This window comes from Pseudophryne corroboree, chromosome 4 (assembly GCF_028390025.1).
Source record: "Pseudophryne corroboree isolate aPseCor3 chromosome 4, aPseCor3.hap2, whole genome shotgun sequence".
Taxonomy (NCBI): domain Eukaryota; kingdom Metazoa; phylum Chordata; class Amphibia; order Anura; family Myobatrachidae; genus Pseudophryne; species Pseudophryne corroboree.
In genome coordinates this window covers 188,840,624-188,848,530 of record NC_086447.1, presented here as the reverse complement: position 1 = coordinate 188,848,530, position 7,907 = coordinate 188,840,624, and the positions used below count along the sequence as shown (strand labels likewise).

General features: G+C 44.7%; 1 pseudogene; it reads left to right on the top strand.

The window, feature by feature from the left end:
• Positions 1-244: 244 nt before the first annotated feature.
• LOC134913034 (5S ribosomal RNA) lies at positions 245-363 on the top strand (annotated as a pseudogene).
• Positions 364-7,907: the final 7,544 nt, after the last annotated feature.

Below are 7,907 nucleotides of genomic sequence, written 5' to 3'. Positions count from 1 at the left end.
CAGATAAATTGATATTGTCTAATCAGATCTGATATAGTTTCTCTATTTAGCATTATAGAGCATATTCTTCTTTCACTTTTTTCAGTCTTTTCTATCTTTCATGGACTCTCACCACTGATTCAGGGTTCGCCCCTGTCTAACATTGGCAGCAGATCCATCTTATCTCTGATACTTCTTGGATACTATGTAATTCGTGAACTCTCATCAGTGATTCCAGAAGCTTTGGATCATCATTCATTGTCGTCTCTACTATCATACCACACTGGTAACGCCCAAAACCGTTCGATCTTGGAAGCTAATCTGTGTAGGGCTGGGTCAGTACTCAAGTGGGCGACCCTTGAGGAATACTCAGTTTAGTAGAGAAAAGACTGGCCTAATATGCTCAGAGTCTAACACTGACAGCAGAATCACTCTGCCATCTCACTCCTTACTTTTCCCTTTCTTTCTCTATGATAGCTGGGTACATTACGCCATTAGGCATCTTAACCATACTAGTATTGGGCTAGTGCATTTAAGTGTCTTATCTGTCACTTAAATTGGTTGGGTTAATCCCCCATAAAGACTTTGGACACCGGCAGCCGGAATTTATTATGCTAGAATTAGCATCCAATTATCATTGATTATATTATAGTACTGCACTATCCTATTTAGTATCAGCAAACTTACTGCTACTAAGTTCACTTGTTTGATTACCATTTTGATGCCATTGACCACTGAACACATTTTATTGTTGTAATACTAATAAAAGTTAATTTTTAGATCAATTTTCCTATTTTTCATATGTTAATTCAAGTTAAGAGTGCGCCCACAAAAGAGTCTCTTTTTTCTCCTTCTGTTGTTTCAAGTTGCCATTGACTCAGGGTGCACCACCAAATCAAAAATAAGAAAACAGGGTTTTCTTTATATCTTTCTATTTTGGTTATTACATTGATTTGTGATATCTATTACACACCGGTGCTGTATTCCCCCAAAAATACTGAAGTGGACCCCAGGATCCTCTACGGACTAGGAGAAAATGATTTACCGGTAGGTATTAAAATCCTGTTTTTTCTTGTAAAAGGAAACTGTGACTGAGCAGGAAATAACCAAATGACGCTCCATCTCGAGGCCTACATAATGCTTCCCCCATATGTTAAAATAAGTAATAGTATACTATCAAAGGCATAAGCAGATTATGGTGATCATATAATCAGAAAACAAAATGTTAAATGATTTCCTTGTGGCGCACAGACCAATGGCTGGACAGCTATGTGTGTCCTAAATAGGGGATGAGGTTGCACCAGCCACGTAACCCCAACCCCTAAATAGATTGTCTTTACAGGACACTTGCAGCCTTTGGTCAGAGTTGTCACTCAGCAACTGGTGTAAAGAATATTTAAAACAAAAAAATTAGCAATTCTACAAAAAAAAAAAACAACACTATCGGATGGCATTCTGCAAATAACCTGTCTCTTTACAATGAAAGGGCACGAGGTCATGTTGGAGCAGGGTGGGTGTATTTTAATTTTCCTTTATGTGCTCTCACAGGAATTACACCTGGTATTTTTTCCATTGCTACTTAATAAAAACTTTCTGAAAATAGAATATGCTGGAAATCATTGTTTTTGCATCTCCCCTGCAGAATGCCACAATTTGGACAAAATTATACAGTATTTTAAAAGATATACAAATAGTGTTTAAAAATAAAATAAAAATCTGATAGGAAAAATAGGATTTTAATACCTACCGGTAAATTATTTTCTCGTAGTCCATAAAGGATATTGGGGACACATTAGTACGATGGGTATAGACGGGGTCCAAAGGAGCCAGTGCACTTTAAATTTCTTCCACTGGGTATGCTGGCTCCTCCCCTCTATGCCCTCTCCCACAAGCAGTTATAGGTAAAACAGTGCCCGAGGAAGAAATGACATACATGAGAGAAGTAACATAACAACAATAAGTGTGGTGAGATTTACACACCAGCACACCATAACATAACCGGGCCAGCAACGGCTGGCAACATAACAGCTGAACAGGTAACACAGAACAGAAAACCTGCAGAAAGTCACCGCACAGAGGCGGGCACCCAATATCCCTTATGGACTACGACAAAAGGATTTACCGGTAGGTATTAAAATCCTATTTTCTCTAGCATCAATAAGGGATATAGGGGACACATTAGTATGATGGGGATGTCCCAAAGCTTCCAGAATGGGCGGGAATGTGTGGAGACATCTGTAGCACAGCCTGCCCAAACTGGGTATCCTCTTTGGCCAGGGTATCAATTTTGTAGAACTTCACAAAGGTGTTCTTCCCTGACCAGGTAGCGGCTCGGCATAGTTGCAGGGCCGAGACTCCACAGGCAGCTGCCCAGGAAGAGCTCACCGACCTTGTAGAGTGGGCCATCAGAGACTTAGGAACAGATAAGACTGCCGACACATAGGCCTGTTGGATAGTAAGTCGAATCCAACGAGCAATGGACTGCTTTGAAGTAGGGCAATCCTTCTTCTGCGCCTCATAGAGCACGAACAAGGAATCTGTCTTTCTGATCTGAGCCGCCCTCTTGTCATAGATTTTCAAGGCTCGCACTGCATCCAATGCCTCCAGAAGGGCAGAAGTGCCAGAACTGGACGGAATCACAATAGGTTGATTCAAGTGAAATGCAGAGACCACCTTCGGCAGGAACTGCTGTCTAGTCCTGAGCTCCGCTCTGTCCTCATAAAAGACCAAGTATGGACTTTTACACTGTTATGTTTAAATACAGAAAGGAGGATCACAAATGATATGTGATCTAAGGTGTGGTGATTACCTGCAGGAATAATCACCAATAATGTTTTCAAGTGACTGTACATATATAAGGGGTAATTCCAAGTTGATCGCAGCAGAATTTTTGTTAGCAATTGGCCAAAATCATGTGCACTGCAGGGGAGGCAGATATAACATGTGCAGAGAGAGTTAGATTTGGGTGTGGTGTGTTCAATCTGCAATCTAATTTGCAGTGTAAAAATAAAGCAGCCAGTACTTACCTTGCACAGAAATAAAATAACCCACCCAAATCTAACTCTTTCTGCACATGTTATATCTGCCTCCCCTGCAGTGCACATGGTTTTGCCCAATTGCTATCAAAAATCCTGCTGCAATCAACTTGGAATTACCCCCCATAATTTTGTATTCTTTCAGCTTAGATGTGACAAAATGGCTGACAGGCAATGTCCTGCATTTAACCTCCATACATCCAGGCTGGGGAAGATCTGCAGACCATAAAGTTTGAGATGACATGTGAAATGACCAGACCAGAGGTTATAAATACTGATAAGAGGGAGATGGCCGGATCAATTACCTGATGGAAAGTAAAAGAAGTCCACATGTTTAGATAACTAAGCCAAAACGTCCTGGCTAGTCATAAAGCTGTCCAGAGGTGACACTCAAGGCCTGTGTGGCTCACGCCTACCTGTTGCAGTGTGTGTGTGACAGGTACAGCTAAAGACGCCTGCAACGTCCGTAATACGTTGAAAAGTCTTTGCTGGTGGCAGCTGAAGGTATTTAAGTAATACCGTGTGTCAAAAGTAACCCCGCGCGTCACATGTGGCAATTCTCAAATTGGCATATTTGTGGAATTGGCCGGCAGCGTCGTGACATACACGATAAGGCCCCCAATTCCGAGACACGTCTAGTAGAAGCCAGGGCCAGTAACATCACCATCTTCCACATGAGGTACTTGTCTTCCACTATCATCAGAGGTTCAAACCAGGAGGACTGCAGAAAACATAACACCACATTCAAATCCCAAGGTGCCGTAGGCGGCACAAACAGAGGTTGTATATGAAGCACCCCTTGCAAGAAGGTCTGAACTTCTTCTGGAAGAAGATGGAGAGAGCTGAAATCTGGACCTTAATGGATCCCAGACGTTAGCCTTTATCCACTCCAGTTTGCAGCAAATTAAGGAATCTTCTCAAGTGGAAGTCTGCAGATGGATATGTGCGTTCTTTGCACCAGGAGACATATCTCCGCCAGATATGATGATAGTGTTTTGACGTCACAGGTTTTCGGGCTTGCATCATAGTGGCAATGACCTTTTTGGAAAGCCCTTTGTGAGCTAGGATGTTCCGCTCAACCTCCATGCCGTCAAATGAAGTAATTGTAAGTCCGGGTAGACGAATGATCCTTGCTGAAGAAGATCCCTTCTTAGTGGCAGAGGCCAAGGGTCTTCTATGGACATGTCCAGGAGAGCCGCGTACCATGCTCTTTAGGGACAATCCGGGACAATCAAGATTGCTTGCACTCTTTGATGCCTGTTCCTCTTGAGCACCTTTGGGATCAACGGAATCAGGGAATAGGTAGACCAGCTGGTAAGGCCAAGGCAATGTCAGCGCATCCACTGTGCACACATGAGGGTCTCTGGTCTGAGCGCAATAGCAGCGAAGCTTCTTGTTGAGGCGAGACGCCATCATGCCGATCTGTGGGCAACCCGACCGGTTGATGATCCATTAAAACACCTGAGGGTGGAGTCCCTACTCCCCCAGGTGGAGATCATGGCGACTCAGGAAGTCCGCTTCCCAGATGTCCACTCCCAGAGTGAAGATTGCAGACAGTGCTCTTGCATTTTTTTCCGCCCAGAGGAGTATCCTTGACACTTCTCGCATGCAGGCCCTGCTTTTTGTCCCTCCTTGTCGATTGATGTATGCCACGGCCGTGGCGTTGTCCGACTGAACCTGGATTGCCAGATTCCGAAGCAGAGGGGAGGCATGAATCAGAGCATTGTAGATAGCACGAAGTTCCAGGATGTTGATCGGAAGTAGGGCCTCTTGGGCAGACCACCTGCCCTGGAACTGTGCCCCTTGGGTGACAGCACCCATCCCCTTAGACTCGCATCCATCGTGAGGAGGACCCAATCCTGAATCCCGAAGTGTCGACCTTCCATCAGATTGGAAGACTGTAGCCACCACAGGAGAGAAATCCTGGCCTGGGGTGACAGCTGAATCATCCGGTGCATCTGGTGATGGGAACTGGACCATTTGTTCAGGATGTCCAACTGGAAGGGTCTGGTATGGAACCTTCCATACTGTATCGCCTCGTACGAGGCCACCATCTTTCCCAACAATTTTAAGCAAAGATGAATGGATATTTGAGCAGGTCGGAGAATCATGCGAACCATTTCCTGGAGCGTTCACGCTTTGTCCTCTGGAACACTCATTGTACTACAGTATCCAGTAGCATACCCAGTCACTGGAGCCGCTGAGATGGTTCCAAGTGAGACGTTCTGAGATTTAGTGTAAAAAAGGATGACTCTGCACAATGAGGCTATGTAGATGAAACTGTCCAGGGCGTGCTGCTCGTTCTGGTGGGTGTCCCAACCCACCTGTATATTAAATTGAACAAGTATGTGGATAAACCACGAGTGAACTGCGCTCAGCCCCTAATGTGTGAAATGTATTAATATTGAGTGGGTAAAGATATGCACCACGGGGAGCAGGGGGCAAAAGAGGACAGACCAGTCCGGAGATCCGTTTTATCCTACTTATGCGATCACCGTTAGCTCAGGGCAGCGTGAAGACCAAAGAGGAAGTACTATCATCCACCCCCACTTTTTGCTTAATTTAAGAATAAAGGCACACGACGAGCAGATGTGTGGGATGCCGCAATCTGCATTACAGACTGTATGAACTTTTGAAGAGACTGTTCTTCCATTCTGCATCATCATTCATCTTATTTTAGCACCAATAGTACTGAAATAAACCACAGTGGTACAATAAGTACCCATTTGTACCAATTGTCAGTTTTATTTTTCTAACACATTTCTCCCCTTACATACTGGGTCTCCACATATCTACATCAATTGTGCCATCTATCTGTCATTTTTTACGACAAGCAGTGCACTTTAACTGCATATCTTTACTCTACCCACTCAATATTAATACATTACACACATTAGGGGCTGAGCGCAGTTCACTCGTGGTTTATCCACATACTTGTTCAGTCTGGAGATTTAGGATACACCCGTGGTGAGACAGAAGTTGTATCATGCGATCTATATGGAGCAAGAGAAGCTCCCGGGAATTCGCTTTTATCAGGAGATCATCCAGGTAAGGGACAACGTTGACCCCTGGACTCTGAGTTGAAACATCATTTCCGCCATCACCTTCGTGAACACCCTCGGAGCAGTAGACAGGACGAAGCATAACGCCTGGAACTGGCAGTGATTGTTCAGCAGGGCGAACCCCAGATATGCCTGATGAGGAGGCCAAATCGGGATATGGAGGTAGACGTCCTTGATATCCAGGGATAACAGGAATTCCTGTGGTTCTAGGCCTGTGATCACCGCTCTTAAAGATTCCATCTTGAATTTGAAAACCTTCAGTAAGGATTCAAGGACTTTAGATTAAAAATGGGTCTCACAGACCCGTCTGGTTTTGGTACTACGAATAGGCTGGAGTAGTAACCTTGTCTCTGTTGATGCAGGGGCACTGGAACAATGACCTGGGACTGGACCAACTTTGTGATGGCCAGTAGCAGCGTACCACGCATATTTTCCAAAGCTGGTAAGCTTGATTTGAAAAATCGTTGGGGAGGAGCACCGTCGAACTCCAGCTTGTAACCCTGAGAGATGAGGTCTCTTACCCAGACATCCTGGCAGGAACCTTCCCAAATGTGGCTGAAGTGATGTAACCGAGCCCCCACCACGAGATCCTCTCGGGGTAGGCGGGCACAGTCATGCTGAAGCTTTTGCAGAAGCTGAACTGGTGCTCTGTTCCGGAGAGCCGGCGACAGCTGGTTTCTTAGGCTTACCTCTGGTGCCTCTAGCTGCGTTGGAGGCACCCCTGGTCCTAGATCGAAATCTGGTGGACCGAAAGGACTGGATCGACAGTCCCGGGTAGGAACGTCTAGCAGGGGGAGCCCCAGAGGGAAGAAACGTGGCTTTATCAGCAGTAGCCTTGGAAATCCATGCGTCCAATTCACCTCCAAAGAGCTATTCACCTGTAAAGGGAAGAGATTCCACATTGCGTTTGGAGTCAGCGTCTGCAATCCACTGATGCAACCATATGGCTCTGCATGCAGATACAGCCATAGCAGTGGTCCTATCATTAATATTGTCAATCTCTTTTAGGGAGTCACAGAGGACTCTAGCAGTGTCCTGAATGTGTTTGAGGAAAGTAACTGTAGTAACCAAGGTCATATCCCCCGAGAGACCCTCCTGAATTTGAGTAGCCCAGGAATGAATTGCATGTGTCATCCAGCAACCTGCAATGACTGGTTTTTGAGATACACCCACAGCAGTGTAGACACATTTCAGTGTGGCCTCAATTTTCCTATCCCCTGGGTCCTTTACTTTAGAGGATCCTGGGGCAGGGAGTACCACCTTTTTGGAAAGGCGAGAGACAGAGACATCTGCAGCTGGAGATTCTTCCCAGAACTTTCTGCCTTCGGGGGCAAAGGGGAAGAAATGCAAATATCGTTTTGACACCTGATATTTTTTATCAGGAGTTTTTAAACAAATCATCTAATTCCTTGGAACCAGGAAAAGTGACTATCAGTTTGTCTTGTGGGAGGAAAAAATAGGATTTTGGTACTTACCAGATAAATCCTTTTCTTTGAATCAACAGGGGGCACTGCAGTACTCTTGGTGATATGGACGGGGCGTTAGCAGGGATAGGCACATTTAAATATTTAAATTAGTAACTCTCCACCCCCTCCATACTCCCAAAGGTACCTCAGTGTTTTTTACTGAGCCGAAAAGGAGCGATAGAGAGGATGAACAATAGAGAATTACATATAACATTACAACCTAACGGACAACAATAAGTTGACACATAATGTAACGGACAACTAAACAGTTGGCACAATAATAGATATCACCTTAACATTTGAACAAGTCAGTGAGAATGTGTTACCACAAGATCCACTGAACTTACCACCAGACAGGTAAAAAC